The 20,873-nt window shown below is 40.5% G+C and overlaps 1 long non-coding RNA gene across 1 annotated transcript in view; it reads left to right on the top strand.

Annotated features, from left to right (window-relative positions):
- The window catches only part of LOC103100649 (uncharacterized), a 511,533-nt gene that overhangs the window by 244,400 nt on the left and 246,260 nt on the right, over nucleotides 1-20,873 (top strand). The gene's annotated exons all lie outside the window — the stretch shown is intronic.

Raw genomic sequence — 20,873 nt, forward strand, 5'->3', positions numbered from 1 at the left:
TCCTGATTAAGAAAGTCCTCAACACTACTTCTGTGCCATTGATTCCAATTTTGCTGAAAAGCTTTGATTGTGACCTCATGATGAATGGAAATGAGCCCACAAGGAAGAAAATCACATAGAAGCCCAGAATGTTTGAACTCAAAGGGATGGAGCTTAAAATGTTGGATGTTACAACATAAAATGTTAAGTATTAGAGGTAGAAGGGACCCTAAATTCCATCTTGCAACACTATCTCTTTTATAAAGATAAAACTGAGAAAGAGGAAAGGAAGAGACTTGTCCAAAGTCATACACAAAGTACCTTACCTAGAAATTGAATGTGAGCTCTCCTGGTGCTTCATAATTTTGTTGTTCTTTTTTAAATACCCAGAACTGATGTGACTTGGGATATAGGCAATAAAACTTTAATCTCCTTTCCTCTGGTTCTGTTCAACTCACTGCATCAGTTCATACAAGGTCTCCTGGAATATCCCTGAAACTGTCCCTTTCATCATTTCTTACAACAATCTCATTCCTCCATTAACCTGGCATGACTAATTCAGTTTCTTTCTGCATGAAAGACTTGGGCCTGTTGCTTATACATCAAAAGGTCGTCAAGAAGCTTTAATTAGAAGTTGATGATACAGAGATGTGTCACAATGAGGCTTCTGTCCTCTAGAGGAGCCCATGGTAAGGAGAGCTGCAGGAAAGGTTACCAGGGCTAGACAGAAGGAGTCCCATCTGCTGAAAATATGAGATGTCAAATGATGAATCTCTCAGGTTAGGCTGGAGTGGGGACACCAGCCATAATAGAACAGATTTTTGAGACATATTTGAAGCCACTGCTGACCCAGGCTCACTCAGCTAGATATCTGGGGCTAAGAAGTCATTTTCCTCTTCTAGCTCAGCCCTTACTTTGGGGATTTCTCAACCACAGGGGTAAAATCAGTGGCTCTCAAATTTCTTGTGTTAATGGGACCCTATTTCTTTTTAAATTATATTTATATTTTTTCATTTGTTTTTTTTTTTCACCAGAGTCATTTCCAGATATTCTTGCCCCTTCCTGAAAAGGAAACCTATGTAACAAAGAGAAACAAATTCAGCAAAACCAGCTAACAGTGACCATACTTGATTCAACCAAATTTGACAGCATATAAAACATTTCCCATACATTAATCCTTCCCAACCTTTCTGGTCAAAGGGGACCAATATTGGTTATTTCAGAAGCCTTCATTTTTAAAGAAAACTTGTGAATTCTTAGGGCAGCTTGGTGGTACAGTGATAACATGCAGGCCCAGACTCAGGAAGACTCATGTTCCTAATTTCCAAACTGGACCCAGACTCTTACTAGCTGGGTGACCCTGGGTACATAACTTAACCCTGTTTGCCTCAGTTTCCTCATGTTGTAAAGTGAGCTGGAGAAGGAAATGTCAAACCATTCCAGTATCTTTGCCAAGAAAGCCCTAAATAAGATCACAAAAGAGTCAGACACTGCTGAAAAACGATGGAACAACAGTAGAATCTTCATGTTAAAATAGTAAGGACCTTGGTTCTCCGATGCAGATCAGCTACACTGGTAAACTTATAGTTTTGGAGAATTTCCTCCAGCAGTGAGAAACTTGCCCTGAGTGATAGAGTTATGAAACAGGTTAGGTCTTGAATTTAGGTTTCTGATTTAGAGGCCAGCTCTTTATTTACCCACTATGTAAAGTTACCTCTTAATAAATATTTTAACTCCAATATTAGGAGGAAATAGACTCCAATCTTATTTTAATTCTGATTTTAAAATGGGAGTTGGAGGCAGAAAAATCAGCAATAACTTCACTTTTGACAAGTTTGGCGGTAGAATTCTTCCCCAAAATCTAATGTGATATTTTCCCTGGCCAGCTTCCAAACTTAAGCTTATAAATTTTGAGCTGGTAGGGTCATCTAGTCCAAATTGCCCATTTTACAGATGATAAAACTGAGATCCACCGAGGTTAAATGAATGATCAGAGTCATTATCGGTAGCCAGGATTTGAACCAAGTCTTCCAGCTCCAAAACCAGGACATATGACTGTTATCTAATTTTGGGGACTCAGTAGTACTTTTCTCACAGCAACCTTATCCAGTCAGCAGAATGAATGCTATTATTTCCATTTGACAAGGGAAACTAAGGCTTACAAAAGAGAACTTAATTGACTAAAATAATTTTAATTGGAAGAGCTGGGTTTCAAATTCAGATCTCCTGATTCTAGGTCCAGAACTTTTTCCTTCCTTCTTTTCTTATTTTCTTCCTTCCTTCAATCTGTGTATCTCTTGCTGTTCTTCCTTCCTTCTCCTCCTCTTTCTTTCCTCACTTCTCTACTTTTGTCCCTTCCCTTCCCTATCCTTTTTCCTTTCTCCATTCTACCCTCCCTTTTCCGCTCCCTTCCTCTAGTCCTTCCACACACATTGATTAAATGGCTAACGTGTACACAGGACCCTTGATCAAGCTGTCTTCCCTGGTTTACCTCCTTTGATCCAGAACTGTATTCTGTAGGGAGTGATTACTGTGGTGGGGGCATAATAAATGTTTGTTGAATGACTAAATGGCTAACATTTTCAATAATGATTCTGAAGAGCTTATATAACTGTTGCTGAGATGTTTTTCAAGCCTTATGGAGTCTCTGTGTTTTCACTGGCTGCCTGGAAACCAGAAGCAAATGTTATTTGAGATATAGCAGTTCATTAACACAGCAGGGTTTGGTTCTGGTGACTCTGGATATGAAATCAGCTCCGGATTGCCATTTAGCTTGTTATATTCAAAAGCCAGTCTAGTCTTTGATCTGAGTAACATTCTAGCAATAGGGAAAATAATCCTGATGAGGAAAGTGATCCAGAAGTAGGATGGACTGCCCTTTGATCACATGGGAATCTCCTGGCAGAGGTGGATGGCCACTTGGTGGGTAGGAACCCAACCTCCCCGTCCATCTTTATTCTATGTTACTGCCCCTCCCATATTCTTGCTATGTCTCACACTCAATATTCCATCTCCTGTCTCTTTGATTTTGCACTGATTGTCCCCATCCCAAAGCCTTGAAATATACTCCTTCTTCTTCTCTGCCTCTTAAAATCCCTAGTTTCCTTCAAAGTTTAGTTTAATGATAACCATTGCTGATTGCAAACCCCCCTCACCATCTTTATTGTGTATATGCATGCATTGGAGTATGTTGTCTCCCTAGATAGAATTATATCCTTGAAGACAAGATCTACTTCATCTTTGTTTTTGGTGCCCAGCACCTAGCATAGTATCTAGCATACAGTAGGTGCTTAATAATGTTCCTTCATTGACTGAAGGGATTCTTGATTATTAGATTTGAACAGGGACCTAGAAAACCTGTAGGTTTTGTGATTCTATTATTGTAATATATTCTGACTTCCTTCTGAATGCTTTTATTTTTGACGACTTTCATCCAGGCATCACCTCCTGATGGAACTGGTCTGGTCCCTCCTTGAAGCAAGATCACCTCAAATGATCACTGGCCATTGCTTCAAGATTTAGAGTGAGAGGCTGTTGGAAGGACAGAAGACAGAGTGCCAAGCCTGGAGTGGGGAGGTTCAAATCTGGCTTCAGATACTTCCTAGTTGTGTGACCCTGGGCAAGTCACTTAGCCCCAGTTGTCTAGCCCTCACCTCTCTCCTGATTTAGAATCAACATTTGATTCTAAATCAGAAAGTAAAGGTTAAAAAAAAAAGAGTGAAGGAGAACCTACTTATTCCCAAAGCTGCTCATTTCATTATGGGATAGTAAAATTGTTAAAAATGTTGTCATTATTTCGAATTCAAATATACCTCAGAGGCCAAGCAAGCCTACTCTACTACTACTTACATGTGATAGCCCTTAAAATATTTGAAGATAGATATTTACTCTGCAGTAATTCCTCTGATCTCTGGACTAAACATTTCCAGGTCTGTCTGATGGTCCTTATATGGCATGGTCTCCACTCCTCTGACCATCCTGGTCCCTTTTCTCTCAACATATTTCAAATTTATTAATGCCCTACTTAAAAATGAACACAATACTCTGGAGAATTGTAGAATAGGGGCAACCACTGCTCTCACTCTGGCTGTTATGCCTCACATAATGTAGCCTTAAATCATATTAAATCATAAAATCCCTTTTCTTAGGGATTGGTATGTCCCATTGATAATCTGTTAAATTTTTAGTCAACCAAAACTCTTAACAGCATTGAATTTAAAACCTCAAGACTGAGCTGCTATTCCCAGCCCTGCAATTTACTAACACTGTTTTGGACAAGGCACCTAACCTCAGTTTTCTCGAATGTAAGATGGGGATAATAAAACCTTACCTCATGAGGTTTAAGGATAAAATGAGATGTTATATATAAAGCACTTGGTACCCATAAATTGCTATGCAGATGATGCCATTATCTTTATTGTTGCTGTTGTTATGAAGCAAAAAGAATTTGTGTATTTTTTTTTAATGATTCAATGATGGGAGTTGGTAGTTGGGTGGCTCTGTGGATTGAGAGCCAGACCTAGAGACTAGAGGTCCTGTCTTTAAAACTGATCTTAGACGCTTCCTAGCTGTGTGACCCTGGGCAAGTCACTTAACCCCCATTGCCTAACCATACTGCTCTTCTGGCTTGAAACTAATACATAGTATCAATTCTAAGATGGAAAGTAAGGGCTTAAAAAATTATTCAGTGATGGACAGTATTCTGCTTACTATAACAAATTTTATTGATGAATTTTCAAGAGATTTTCAAAAACATTGATATAAACTGGGAATTATCTGTACCTGAAGCTTTGCCCTGAGGCTAAGTCCCAATATGATCTGACAAGTCACTTATACTTATTAGGCCTCATTTGCCTCCTTTATAAAGTGAGTTATTTGGGACAGCTAGACAGGTCAGTGGATACAGGGCCAGGCCTAAAGTCAGAGAGACTCATCTTCCTTAGGTTAATTCTGGCCTCAAATACTTACTGGTTTTATGACCTTGGACAAATCACACAACCCTATCTGCCTCAGTTTCCTTTCCTGTAAAATGAGGTAGAGAAAGGAATGACAAATCACTTTAGAATCTTTACCAAGAACACCCCAAATGGGGTTACAAAGAGTCAGATGCAACTGACAAATAACTGAACAACAAAAAAGTAAATTATTTTAATTGGGTAAATTCAAAATTCTCTACCAAATCTACAAATCTATGCCCTATTTTCTTTCATTCATCTATATTTTAGGTTCTTTCCCACTTCTAACATCATATGTTCTGAGGACCCTCTCTAAAATTCTTCCTCTAGCATTCTATATTCTAAGGACGCTCTAAAATCCTTCCTCTAACATCCTGTACTCTAAGGACTGTCTCTAAAATTCTTCCTCTAAGATTCTATATTCTAAGACCCCATCCAGCACTGATAGTTTTTATTATAAGATTTCTTCTAGCTCTGATATTGTGTATCCTCAATTCTCCAAAGCTCCTCTCTTCTATATTCTAGTTCCCTCCCAGGTCTCTGTTCTCCTAGGTCTGACACCCTATGGTCTAAGCCCACCTCAAACTGTGAAATCTTTGTCCTAGAGTTCCTCTAAGCTGCGACTTTATCTCCAGGTTCCTCCTGGATCCTCCTGATATTCTAGGATTCCCCCAAAGATCCCATCCCCTGAGGATGCCATGTAAACAAAGCTTCACTATACTCTGCTTGGACCTATTCATCCATCATCACAGGCTTCGTCTGCCTTACTGTATGCAGCATTCCTCTAGGTAATGTGGCCAGAAGAAAAAAATAATCCTGCTGAGAAGAGGATTCCACGGAATGTCTAATATTAGCTGGCCCAGGCGCTCGCAGGGCAGGCTACGTGCCTATATTTAGAAACTGTTAACTTCAGCCCTTTACTGAAACAACAGAAGTTGACTAATGCAGGGGACGGGTGCGGGGGCACGAGCATCGCAGCTGCGCCATCTTTGGTCTTCTTACCTGACTGAGTTTCCCTTTAGGGAATTCCCAAGGCACTCCTCAGGCAGGGGCCCAGCCTGCTTGCATGTGAATACACCTCCCCTTTCTTTACCAGGGAAACTGGGCTGTCAGCAAGCTGGTAGGAGACCATTCCAACATTTGTGTCAAAAAATCCAGGCATTCCTGCAACCACAGGAAGGGAGCTCTGTTAGGAAGCTTTGAGGGTCTTCTGGGATTGGCACTGCAGAATGGCTGTGATCAGCCTCCTTCTATTCTGAACCCACGTGTGTATGTTTGGTAACTGGGGCTGTCCGAGTTGGGCTTCTTCGGAATATTCTTATGACCTTGAGGTCAGAGTATTTTAGAGGTCAAGTTCAGAATGCACTGGGGGGTGCTGCACTTTGGTCCGATAAAGAGTTCTCGTCAAAAGGATCTGAACGTGAATCCAAATATGGAGAAATTGCACATACGATGTACAAGAACTAAATTACAACTCATGGGCATAATGGCACGTGTCTATAATCCATCTCCTAGGAGACTGGGACAGCTGGATCTTTGGAGCTCAGGAGTTCTGAGCTGCAGCAGACTCTGCCAATTTGGTGTCTCCCCTAAGTTTGGCATTACTGTCCCACCCAAGAAGTTACATCGGAGAATCCTTAGTTACCTGCTCAAAAAAGGGATCCCTGATAACCTAACCTGTGTCTCAATGCAGTGTCTAAGAGAGTTAACCATCTTTGTTTGAGATCCTTAGATCTGTGCAGCAAGACTGTCCAGACATACTTCTGACTCAAAAGACCATGGTCCAGTTTTGACCAGTTTCCAATCTCATTTTGTATCTGCCCAAGTAATACTGTTCAGACAAAGTCACAGTAAGGGTACAAATACTTAAGAGCACATAGTAAAAATTTAATCCTATGTACTTTTTCTTTTTCTAAAATCTATAATCATTTAAATGTAGATTTTCAGCTGTAAGGATTTCTTTTTCTGCCTCATATTTCCTGTAAGCAATAGATTTCCTTTACCTACTATATTCTTCTTGTCCTTCACTTTCTGTTATGAAGACTACTGCCTTAGAATTCTCTGGGAGAAATAGTCTGAAATAAAGTGTGTGTGTGTGTGTGTGTGTGTGTCTGTGTGTGTGTGCGTGTGTATATGTATATATATTTAGACAGAGAGAAAAGAAAAATATTATGTGATTCCATAGAGAGATTTATAGCCTCAAAAATCATAGAACATAGGTTTAGATCCTGGCTCTGCCATATTGTCTCTTTGACCTTGAGCAAGTATCACTTCTTTTTGTCTCCATTTCCCCATATGAAAAATGAAGATAGTGGCACTTTCCCTGACTGCTGATTTGGTGGTTGTAAAGAAAGCAAGCATTCTGTGAACTATATAGAACTATATAAATGTACGTTTTGGTTGTTTTTTTCCAAGAGTGGGTCTCTCCATCTCACCTAAGGTGGAAGTTTCAGGGCTGCTCATGACCCAATTCCACTATTTGATTGGCATAGCAACGTTGAATTCCTCTGCTTCTGTTCTGGGCTTTTTTGCATCCCCTTAGTCAACCTGGTGGGCTCCCACTTCCAGGAGTTTGCCATATTAATGCCAAACGTAGTGGGTTTACCTAATCACTGTAGCCTGCTGCAGCTCAGAACTCCTGAACTCAAGAGATCTACCAATCTCAGTCTCCTCAGTCTTACCAGAAGGAATACAGATGGTGAATCCTTTTTCATCCAACCAAAGATAGTAACCATGTCCCTGACCAACAATTGTCACAAGAGCAATATTGGGAGGCAGCTAGGTAACCCAGGGGATGGATAGAGCACCAAGCTTAGAGATAGGGGGACCTAGGTTCAGATTTGGCCTTAGATACTTCCTATATTTGTGGCCCTGGTCAAGTCACTTAACCCCACTTGCCTTAGCCCTTACTGCAGTTCTGTCTTAGAACTGATACTAAGAAAGAAGGTAAGGGTTTTGTTTTTGCAAAGGTTTTTTAAGGAAGAAGTAATGAGTCCTAGGGTCAAAATAGAGCAAGTCTCCAGATAACCTCAGGTGGGAGTGGGGGGGGGGGAGTTCATCCTATTGAATGTGGGAATCTAACACCTTATAGAAACTGGGCAGTACAGGCTATGTTAGAAAGAAAGGCAAGGCACCCCCCAGCTTGTCCATGTTTGGCCCTTGGGAGCTCCAGGAGATCTAGTTGACTACAGGCAGCTTTGAGAAAGAGAGGGAGTGAAGGTTCCCCTTTGCAATCCTATCAGTGGATTCTGTGGCTGGGGATCCATTGAACTGTTAGTATCTGGACAGTTTTGGGCAGGCAAAAATAGCAGAGAATCTTCAATTTTTACAATTAAGGGGACCAATCCCAGACAAACCCTAGGACCACCAAATGGGCTCTTGAGCACCCTGAGATCTCAGTACTCCAGAAAAAAAAATGTTCTCCATCTGAAACAACCAGAAATTCCCAGAAGCCCCTAGACCCGTGGCCACAATGTCAGACTACTCTCAGAAGAGAAAGAAGGGGGATAAAGGGAAGGCTATCAAATAAGGAAAACCAGACTGTAGAAATAACTGTAATACAAAACATATGACACTAGAGAGGTATACTTTGTTATGAGCACTAAGAAGAAGGGAGAGGTGGGGCAGGTAGGTAGCTCAGTGGATTGAGAGCTGGGTCTAGAGACTGGAGATCCTGGGTTTGATTTGGCCTCAGATACTTCCTAGCCATATAACACTTCGCAAATCACATAACTCCAACTGCCTAACCCTTACCAGTTTTCTTCCTTGGAACCAATAGACAATTCTGATTCGGGGGGTGGGAGGAAGGAAGGAAGGAAGGAAGGAAGGAAGGAAGGAAGGAAGGAAGGAAGGAAGGAAGGAAGGAAGGAAGGAAGGAAGGAAGGAAGGAAGGAAGGAAGGAAGGGAGGGAGGGAGAAGGCACATCTATAAATGATCAGGATTAGTGAAGACTTCCTAGAGGAAATGGAACCAGGGATAGGCCTGAAGAGAATTTCACTTTGTTCAGGGAGATATTCTGAAACTTGTGTATTCTTTAGAAAACTATTCACTGGAAAAAAAGAAAGAAAGAAAGAAAGCTATTCACTGAATCCCCCCTCACACCAGGGAATCACGTTGACTCCATTCTTTCCAAAGATTCTGGAAGGGGTTATCCAAAGAATGCCAAGTTTGGTTTGTCTAGGTACCTGCCTTCCAGAGCTGTCAGTAGCAGAACAAGTTTACTTATTTGTAGCCCCGGAGGCAGCGATGGTTGTCTTGAATGCCTGTAGAGTGTGAAGTACATTACTAGTGTTCAGCAAATAATAATCCTCTCCCTACTTTTCCCCAAGGCATTTTTATATGTAAGTAACTTGAGAGCAGCCAAACTCTCCAGCTGCAGTACTTGCATGTGGTTTGTGTCCTAGAAGCCAAAGCATCAAATCATTCTGAAGGTTAAGGGGGAATAAAAAAAAATTAAAAAAAAAACAGAACTCAATACTTCTGTGTTGTGTTTGCATCCCATAATAAATGATAAGTGGGATTTGTGTCTTATTATTTATAGAAGTACAGAATATTGCTTAGGCAAGAGCTTAGCATGTAGAATATAAGGAGACAAAACTTTGAGGCACTCCATTATACTGGAAGAAGTGAGAACTGACTGACCAATGCCAGGGCAGAGGATAAGAATTCAAATTCTGGTGATGCCACTTAATATCTATATGACCTTGTGTGAGTCCTTTAACTTTTTTTCTGACCCCCATTTCCTCATCTCTAAAGTAAGGGAATTATCTGACCTTTGGGTTCTTTTCCTCATTTAACTCTATGACCAAATGACTTTATCCCCAAGCCTTATTCTTACAGACTGTCAGCTTCATTTTGCATTTTGGACCACCATCTCCTTCAGGATATTCCTTCCTTTTTTGAGTTTCATGATGCTAGTCTCTTTGACTTCTCTTTCCTGTCTTATTGCTCCGTTTCTGTCTCCTTTACATGGTTTCCATCCCTCTCCTGCCCTCTGTCTTAGAATGTTCCCCTGGATTTCATCTTGGGCCATTATCTCTCTATTTAATCTCCTTCCAGGTTACCTTATCAGCATCCATGAGTTTAATGATCAGCTCTCTACAGGTGACTCAGGACCCCATTCTCTCTCCTGAGCTTCAGTCGAACATAACCAGTTTCCTTCAGATACTACAAAATAGATTCCTCAAGTCATCTTGAACTCATTGTGTCCAAAACTTAATCCATTACCTTCACCCTACTCCCTCTTGCCCTCCTCATGCCACCGTCTCACCTCTCCTGACCTTCCTGTTTCTCAGAAGATGTCACCATTCTTCCACTCTCCCAGAACCAGAACTTTGACATCACTCCCAGTGCCTTTCACTGACTCTCTGCCCCCTCGGCCAATCAGTTGGCAGATCTGTTTCTCTTTCCCAACATTTCTCACATTCGATCCCTTCTTATTCTCACAGTTCTGTCCTCTTGCCTAAATCATTGCAATCACCTCCAGTCACGTTTCTCCTCACTTGTCTATCGTACATACAGCTGCCAAAATGATTTTCCTTTAGGGCAATCCTGACCATATCAGTGAATCCACACTATTGCTTCTGAGATAAAAGATCAACTTCTCTGTTTTTCTTTGAAACTTTTTCCTAATTCTGCCTCAGTCTCTATTTCCAGTCTCATTGGACATTGCTCCCCCTCCCACATCCAACCCTCAGTCTCTCATCTTTGCATTTTCATGGACTATCCTCCATATCTGGAATCCATTCCCTTCCTACCTCCACTTCATGGAGCCCCTCTCTTCCTTCCTGATGCAGGTCAGGTACCATCTTCCCCATAAAACATTTTCTGGTCTCTCTGGAGTGTAGTTCGGTCATTTTCCAGTCCTGCCTAACTCTTCAGGACCACGTGTGGGGTTTTCTTGGCAAATATACTGGAGTGGTTTGTCATTTCCTTCTTCTTCTCATTTGACAGATAAGGAAATGGAGGCAGGCAGGGTGATGTGACTTGCCCAGGGTCACACAGCTAGTGTCTGAGGCTGGGTTTGAACTCAAGAAGATGAATCTTCCTGACTCCAGGAAGCCCTGGCGTTCTATCCACTGGGCCACCTAGCTGCTCTGAAACTACTGCATATTTAACTCTTTATATTTGTTCTCCACATATATTCACACATACACACGATAACCCAAAGTCATACATGACTACCTATATACATATATTGTGTTGTGTTTGTATCCCTAAGACCTAATACTGTACCACACATATGCAGTAGATATTTAAGTAATGCTTATTGATTGCTTATCCTGGGTTCAAATTTAGGCTCTTGCCAGTCTTGCTGTGTATTATTTATCTTTTGTGGGCCTTAGTTTCTTCATCTATAAAATGAAGGAGATGAGACTAGATGAACTCTAAGGTCTTTTTCCTCCAGAATTCATGGATATTGGGCCCTGAAAGGCCCTTAGATCATTAGAACAAAATAGACACTGTGAGAGCTGAAAGGACATTTAGAACACAGCCCGGATGAATGCAGAATCAGTCTTGGAAGACAAAGCATGGAGTCACCATCCCGTTAAACCCTGTCATTTTATAGATAGGAGTTGAGGGCTGGAGAAGTTGGATGCCCAAGATCACCAAACACCTAGATGGCAAAACCAGGACCAGCCCTGGCACCTCCTGATCCCTCTAGGTCAGACCTTGCACTCCATCTGGCTGCTCTCACTATGGCATCCATTGGGCTTTGTAAAGATATTTTCCTTGATTTAGTAGGTTGTTGGCCAAAGTTTCTTAGGAAATGGAACAGACAGATGGGAGAGGAGAAGGGGGAAGGGGAAGAAGGCTGATAGAGGAAGCCCTTTATTTTATTTCATTGCATCAGTGAAGCTCTTCATCCCAGCCCACGCAAATCTGCAAGGGGAAAAGTTCACATTCTCCCAGCAAAAATACCTCCCTCGGTATTGACATAACAATGTCTTCTTTTTCTTTTTTTTCCCCTCCCTGGAAGATATGGGATGATGGGAGATAGGTATGAATGCCCAATCAGTTAGTTGCCACTGCTACAAAACTAAGCTTTTCTCTTTTTGCTTCTTAGATTTTTTTCTTTTAATTTCCACCTGCTAGGTGCCTTTTTATCCATTTTTGCATTCCTTCCAGTATCTCCACAGAAGGCTGATTCCCTTACTCTTTTCATTCCAAACCCCTCCATCTCTTCTGTTCTGCCCCCCCCCCTTGGTCCTGATTGGATGAGTTGCCGAGTGAGTAAATGCTGGGCTAAGGTGGAAACCTGTGAGCTGATGCAGACAGGATAACTGCTTCCTTCCCTCCCTCCTTTGACTGAGTATCAGAGAGAACAGACTCACATAAATTCCTCTCTCCACCAGCTCATCGCCCCTGGAGAGATCAGCGCTTCTGTTCTATCAGAGACTCAACTGTGTCTTCTTAACCTATTGTTTTCATGGCTTATTCCTGGCATTAAGGCTGGCAAATCCGCTTCTGATCGCGGGATCTTATGTTTGTTTCAGGCATTTGGATCTGTCAGGGTCCATCAGCAGGGCTTGCTTCATGTCCTTCCGAGGACTCTGACCAGGCAATTGGTGGGGTAGTGCTGGAAGGATGCTGGCTTTGGAGGCAGAAGCCCTGCCTGAGTTCTAGCTCCACCACCTTTGTCTGAGCCATTATCATAAGACCAAGAGGCTTAACCACTGAGAAATACCAGATTTATTAGGTCACAGAACTTTGTATTTTCTAGAGAGTTCTGTCCATATATTTTAGAAGGATTTCCTGTAGCAAAAAAAGAAAGGAAAAGAAGATTTTCGTGTTAACTCCTGATTAACCAGAAAATTCTCTTAACCCCAGGAAGCACTTCGGTGTAGTAGCAAGGATCCTTGAGTCAAGAGAACTGGGTTGAAGCCCTAACTCTGCCACTAACTGTGGGATCATAAAGTGGTCTGTCTCTCAGACATCAAGTTGCCTACTCTAGAAAATGAGTAGATAGATGATCTCCATGATCCCTCCCAGCTCTGACATTCTGTATTCTAAAATCTTCCTAAGCTGTAACATTGTGTTCTAAGGCCCTCTTAGCTCTAACAGTCTGTATAATAAGGTCTTCCTAAGCTCTGACATTCTGTGATCAGAGGCCCTCATGGCACTACATTCTTTATTCTAACATCTCCTCCAGCTTGGATAATCTAGAGATTTTTCTCTGAGTTGTCTTCTCAATATCATGTGGAGCTTGCAACTTGAGGATACCATTCAAACCAACATGAGTCAGATTTCCTGAAACACTTTCTATAAGGGACTCTCAGGAAAGGTGAAAAGAAAATTTGCCTCCCATGAAGTGGTCAGTGTCATATAACTACTCAGAATCATCCATAGGGGGTGTAGTGATAGGAGTCACTATGGTTGTATGCTCTTCCCAATCTTAACATGTTTCCCCTATGACAAATCAGTTTACACTAAAATCTATGACAGCCTCAAGGAGAAAAAGTGCTGTGTGACCATTTTTGTTCTTGTTAAGTCACTTTCAATTGTGTTGGACTCTGTGACTCCATTTTGGGTTTTCTTTTTTTAAATTTTTTTAAATTTAATTAATTAATTTAGAATATACTTCAATAGCTACATGAATCATGTTCCTTCCCTCCCCTCCTCATTCCCCCCTCCTGTAGCCAATGGACAAGTCCAGTGGGTTTTACAAGTATCATTGATCAAGACCTATTTCCCTATTATTAATATTTGCATTAGGGTGATCACTTAAAGTCTACATCCCCAAAATATATATCCCCATCAAATCATGTGATCAAGCAGTTGTTATTCTTCTGTGTTTCTACTCCCACAGTTCCTTCTCTGGATGTGGATAGCATTCTTTCTCATAAGTCTCTATTTGGGGTTTTATTGACAAAAATGCTGGAGTAGTTTGTCATTTTCTTTTCCAGATTATTTTGTAGGCAAAAAGAGTTAAGCAATATGCCCAGGGTAACAAAGGTAATGAGTGTCTGAAGCCAGATCTGAACTCACAAAGATGAATCTTCTAGACTCCATGCCCAATATCTATTGCACCATATAGCTTCCTCATTGTTACCACAGGGAAATAATTTCACCACCTGAGACCAAGGTTCTTGATTTGTAAAAAGAATATGAGAGTGGTAATACCTTGCTTATTTGAAGACAAGAGACATGGCTAGATGATTTCTTGGGATTCCCTCTATTTCTTAGAGTTATAATACCAGGAATTTCTAACTTAGAGGTCATCTGATGCAGGAGGGAAGAAATAATTTTTTCAGGATAATGCAGATAGTAAGCATCAAAGAAATTGTAGAGTTGCAAGGAACCTGTGAGTCATATGGTTTAAGCTCATTCTACTTCTAGGATGCTTTAATCATTAGGAGATTTTCTTGGAGTCTTGGGTTCAATTCTTGTTGTTGAATCATTTTTCAATCCTGTCCGACTCTTTATGGCCCTATTTGGAATTTTCCTGGCAGATACTGGAGTGGTTCGCCATTTCCTTCTCTAGCTCATTTGACAGATGAGGAAACTGAGACAAATGGGGTTAAGTGTCTTGCCTAGGATCACATAGCTAATAAGTGACTGAAGCTAGATTTACACTCATGAGGATGTGTCTTCCTGATTCTAAGCCTAGTAGTGCTCTATCAACTATGCCATCTGGCTGCCCAAGTTCAATTTTAGGCACCATATTTTAGGAAGAATGTTAACAATTTGCATGATGTCCAAAGATAGGTGAAAAAGGTGCGGAAACTGCACCATAGAGCAATGAGAGGCATTTTATCTTGTGAAGAGAAGACTGAGGAGAAAGACAAGAGCTGTCTTCATGATTCTGAAGTGCTATCATGAAAAGGAGGGACCTGGCTTGTTCTATGTAGCTTTACAGATATAATATAAAACAATGGGTAGAGAAAGGCCAATTTCAATTTGTTAACCATTAGAGCTGTCCACAAGTGGAATCTACTGGTGAATGACTGAATGAGTGACCTCCCTGTCAATGGAGGTCTTCAGTTAGACCTTGAATGATCGTTCATCAGGGATGCTTCAGAGGAGATAATGCCATTGGTTGGAGGACTGGGCAGGATGCCCTCTGAGGTGCCTACTAGATCCTGATGCTCTGATTCTCTGATTTTGATTCTCTTGCAAGAGATATTTAATATGATACAACATCTGTTTTAACTTCCAGTTCACACCAGCATCTGGTAAGCAGCTAGAGGCTAGACGTTATGGCTAGCAGCTTATGTTCTCCAGGGTGATCATTTTTTCGTTTGAATAGCCTAGATTTTGCCAAGCTTCATTCTGAGGCTTGCAAGATGCTAGTGAGTGCCTGCTAAGGGCAGGTAGTGTGATGGGTTTAAGCTGCATGTGGCAGTTTGGAGACCTTTTATTCATTGCTGTCTTTAGCCCAGGTGCTCACCTTCTGTTGGGTGAAATGTGAAACTAGGGCCCCTTTGATAAGGTTTAATAAATGAGCTGCCGAAAGCCCTCCTAGCCAGGGCACCAGCTCTCTCTCTCTAAACTTCTGAGGTTCACATTAACATAGGTGTGCTATATCTACACACACATGTTTTCTTTCCTTCTAGATTGCGAGTATTTTCTGGTGGTATGGTTAAAGGAGTCTTGCATTTGTCTTCAGAAGACCTTCCAAGGTTTAAATACTGCCTCTCCCATTTGTCAACAGTGTGATCTTGAACAGGTCATGGATAACTTTGGGGCCTCAGTTTCCTCATATGAAGAATGGGCATGATATGTTCACTACCTTTTCCAGGGAGTTGTGGGAGGGAAAACTCTTTGAAAACCCTAAAAAGCTAGAGAGTTGAGTTAATATTATTATTCCCAAGGCATTTTATTGGCTACTTACCATGTCAAGCTGCTGTGCTAAACCCCAGGGGAATAACCCCTGAATAGCTTATAGTCAAGTAGGCAAGATAAGGCAGAGATACAAATTACTATAATAAAAGGAAGAAAGCACTAAATGCCCAAAGGGGAGGTACAGAGTACTATAGGAATTTAGAAAGGTTGTGTTTTATTCATTTTTAACTTTGCATACTAAGGATGTGATCTTACATGTTGGTGGGTCTTTGAGTAATGTTTGTTTAATGCATAATATTTGCTAGTAAGAATAGCTAACATTTATATAGCACTTTACTATTTGCAAAGCGTTTTGGGAGGTAGATGCTATGATTATTTCCATTTTAATTAATTAGTTAGCTTGAATTTATTAGGGCCAGGCACTGTGCTAAGTACTGGTTATACAATGAAAGGCAAACAAATGGTTTCTGCTCTCAGGGAACTCACAGACTGAGGAGGAAACTGAGGCTTGTGAAAGAATAAGTAATGTGTCCAGAATCATATAGTTAGCATATGTCTGAGCCAGATGTATATATCAAGGATTTCTTCACTAAGTTCACCACTCCATCCATTGGTTTTCATAATGAATTATTTTAAGGATGTGGGAGGAGATAATAACATCTATGTTATAAAGAAATATAGAAAAATAGAAGTATTTGAGAAATGGAAGCAAAATATCTCGGTTCAGATCTTGTCTCTGCACCTCATCCTGGGCAAGAAGCCAGTCTCTGTGCCTCAATGGCCTAATCTGTAAAATGAGGGTAATAGTAACACAAATGAATCTACCAAGTCAAAGTCAGATTTTTTTTTTAAGTTCTACATGTTGATAAAATTTTTAATGATCATTTTCTGACATTTTGCTCCTCCTTCCTCCCCACGGAGGCAGGTAATATAGTATAGCTTGTACATATGTTATCATACAATACATATTTCCACATTTCTCACATTGTAAAATAAGACACCAAGTTATTTCAAGGCTAAATGAGATAATGTGTATAAAACTCCATGACTTTTTAGGTGTCAGCTTTCTATTGTCATTCAAGAAAAAGCAGAGGTGTCTCTTCCACTTTGTGACTTTTTTGATATATTGAGGGTCAACAGAATTTTTAGGGCATTTTGTAGGAACCATGGATAACACATGAAGGCCGGCAGATGACAGAAAAAAATTTAGAAATGTAGAAGTGCATAAAATATATGTGTAGAATTATATAATATCACATTTTTATCATTTAATACCATACATAAGTAAACGTAATTTCTCTTTTAAATTGAAATAAGTAGTTTGAAGTTTGCAAAGAAAGCCAAAGCCTGCAGATGATACACAAAGGCTAGACTTGTAGAGATATCTTAACATTGACCTACATATACTCTATGACCAAATACTTAATCCAAATTTTACAGTATGGCACTGTAGATACCCCATAAAAGAAAAAGAAAAAATTCAGACTTCTCTGGTTTGAAGGGAGGGCTAAATCCAGATCACAGGTTCATTGTGCCTGTAACCCACAGAATGTGGAAGGGATAGCTGTAGTGTTCTGGGTGAGACCTTTAGTTTTCCTGGCCAGCTTTAATAATGTTTGAGCAACTAGGTAGCAGAGTAGATAGAGAACTGAGCCTCCAATCAGGGAGACTTATTTTCCTGAGTTCAAACCTGGTCTCAGACAGTTACTAGCTGTATGACTCTGGGCAAGTTATTTCACTCTGTTTGCCACCTTTTTCTCAGCTATAAAATGAGCAGGAGAAAGAAATTGCAAAACACACTAGTATATATGCCATAAAAAACAAACCAAAACCCAAAATGGGTCGTGAAGAGTTGGACACGACTGAAAAATGACTCAACAACAACATTCAGAATGTTGCATTATGTTTGTATGTGTTATATTCATGAAACAATTTTAATCAATCGGTATAAAAACCAAGTCAGATGAATAAAATTGGTTATTAGTCATTACTAGTATGGTGGGAGTTCTATCCACCAAAACTGATCCAAAGGTCTTGACCCCCCTCAAGCACACCTTAACAGGCAGCCAAAATACTGGATTTAAGGGCATCTGGGTAGTTTGGTGGCTGTGGCCTCAGACACTTCCTGGCTATATGACCCCAAGCAAGTTATTCAACCCCCATTGCCTAGTCCTTAATGTCTTCTGCCTTGGAACCAATACGTCGTCCGAATTCTAAGACAGAAGGTAAGGTTTGTTGGTTTGTTTGTTTTAAAGAAAGACATATAATCTTTTAACTTATAATTCAAAAAAATCCACTTTGGATTTATAATCACTGGACCCATTTGGGTTTGGATTCAGACTCTACTTTACTGTCTTTCTTACTTTGAGCAAATTACTTTACTTTTCCCAATCTCAATTTTCTCCTTGGAATATGAGTTAGTTGGACTAGATGATTTCCAAGTTTCCTTTCAAACCTAAATCTATGATCCAATAGCACTACTCAGTTTCCTTCCCTGTAAAACGATGGGATTCATCTTGCACCAAGATCTCTGTGGTATCGTCTAACTCTCAATCTTCATTCTATTCATGTTTAACTTTTCTGTAGCTTTGGGTAAATCCTCCAGAGATCATCTAGAGACCATTCTAGAGATCTTCTCTGATTCGTCCCACACACCATGGCTCTCAGTGAGCCATTCTAAACATCTACCAGTTACCTTTTACTTGATATAAGGCTGCCCTCTTTTCTATAGCCACACAAGCCTTGATAATACTTTTTATGCCACTTTTCATACTCAGGTCACCTTTAAACATGTGTTGTTGTCTATGTGTACTCACTGTACACTTCTCATTGCCTTCCAAATTTCCTTCTACTGAAATTCCTGGGAGTACACAGTGCTCTTTGATGCTTGTTTATATAGGATCTTTTAGGAGTATACTGATGTTTAAAACATAATTTTGATAGGTTGCAATTTTTGATGCAAAATTTGATAGGTTTCAATTCAGGCTCTTTGAAAGTAAGTAAAAAGTGCAGCCAGGTGACTCAGTGGATTGAGAGTCAGACCCAGAAATGAGAGATTCCCAATTAAATTTGGCCTTAGACACTTCTTAGCTGTGTGACCCTGAGCAAGACACTTAACCCCCATTGCCTAGCTCTTATCACTCTTCTGCTTTGGAACAAATACACAGTATTGATTCCAAGATGGAAGGTAAGGGTTTAAAAAAAAAAAGTACTGTACAATTTCCTTACCCCGATATTGACACTTTTCTTTCTACTTAGTCTTGGGCCTATCTCACTACTCCACTATTGTGTCATTTGAAGGAGAAGGAAAGGAGAGAGAGAGAGAGAGAGAGAGAGAGAGAGAGAGAGAGAGAGAGAGAGAGAGAGAGAGAGAGAGACAGACAGAGAGAGAGACAGAGAGAGAAGAAAGAGAGAAATAATGGCTATCAATTTCACTGTGTCCCAATCTAAGCAATGTGTCCTCTTTATCTATATGGTGATTTTTCTTTTTTCCCCCTCACATTTGGATCATTAAACTAATCTCTTTGAATTGACCATGTCTCTCACAGAGGAGATCCTATAGTGTTTTGGGGCTCAGTGCTATCAATAGGTACCATTATAATACATTTTAGAAATGAGGAAATCAATTAATCAATCAGTAAGCATTTACCAACTACCTACTATGCACCAGGCACTGTGATAAATGCTATGGACATAAGAAAGTGACAGAAAACAATCCTTGCCTTAAGGAAGCTCACAGTCTAATGGGGGAGACAACAAGCAAATGAACATAGACAAAACAATGTATATACAGGATAAGTCAGAAATAATTGATGGAGGAAAGGGAGTGGAATCAAGAGGGTTTAGGCAAAACTCCTTGTAGAATGCAGGATTTTAGTTGGGTCGAAGGAAGCAAAGGAGATCAGCAGTTGGAGCAGAGGCAGGAGAACATTCCAGGCATGGGAAACAGCCAGAGAAAATGCCCAGAGCTGAGAGAGAGAATGTCTTATTCATAGAATAGTGGGGAGGCTAATGCCACTGGATCAAAGTGTGGCATTGGGGAGTGAAGTGTAAGAGGACTGGAGAGGTGGGGGGAGCTACATTAGGAAGGACTTTGAATGCCAAATTAGAGCATTTTGGTTTTGGTCCTGAAGGCAACAGGAAGTCACTGGAGTTGATTGATTATAGGAGAAGGGGGTGACATGATTGGACAAGCGTTTTAGGAAAATCGCTTTAGTGGCTGAATAGAGAATGGATTGAAGTGGGGAGAGATCTGAGAAAGGCAGGCACACAAAAAGACTGTTGCAATAATTGAGGTGCTAGGTGATGAGGGCTTGTTCTAGGGGGTGATTTTGTCAAAGGAGAAAGGGGCATATTCAAGAGATATTGAAAAGAGGAAATAGACAGGTCTTGTACAGGGAGGGAGAGATAATGAGGAATCCAGGATAACTCATAGATTATGAGCCTGAGGGACTGAGTGGATGATGTTGGAAGGGAGAAGCAAATGAGTTCCATTTTGGATATATTCAGTTTAATGTCTGCTGGGCATTCAGTCAGAATAACAAGATTGAAGATCCGCAGACAATTTGGGTCAGAAAAGATAGATTTGAAAACTGTCAGCTTAAAGATTACAATTAAATCCATGGGAGTTGACAAAGTCACCAAGTGAAAAAGTAGAGAGGAAGAAGAGAAGAGGAAAGAATCCTGAGGGACACCTACATTTAATGAATATGATCTGAAGGAGAATCCAGTATAGGTTGTAAAGAATAATTTAGCATTGTGACCTAAACTATGCTAATTATTTGGTTGCCATGGATATCCCAAATATAAAAGAAATATAACCAAGTCAGCTGGAAAAATTATGGTGATTTAATTGATATAGTGGAAAGAAATTAAGAAGAAGGAAGAAGGAAAAGGGTGTAGGATTTTCTCCCACCTGGCTAGTGCTGTAAAAATGGAGATGTGAACCTAGACTTAAATCCCCAGAGGTCCTTAGTATTTCCCAGAATTCCTTATAATCTCACCTGAGTCTCCACCTGGGCGATATCACAATTAGTATTTAAACTGGCTGTAATGCCTACCTCATCCTCTTCCTCTACTCAGGCATTGCAATATGTAGTAAGTAAACTGTGAATGAGCTAATCAGCCCTAGGCATGTGGTTTTCTTATTTTGTA

The sequence above is a fragment of the Monodelphis domestica genome, chromosome 4 (genome assembly GCF_027887165.1).
Source record: "Monodelphis domestica isolate mMonDom1 chromosome 4, mMonDom1.pri, whole genome shotgun sequence".
Classification (NCBI taxonomy): Eukaryota; Metazoa; Chordata; class Mammalia; order Didelphimorphia; family Didelphidae; genus Monodelphis; species Monodelphis domestica.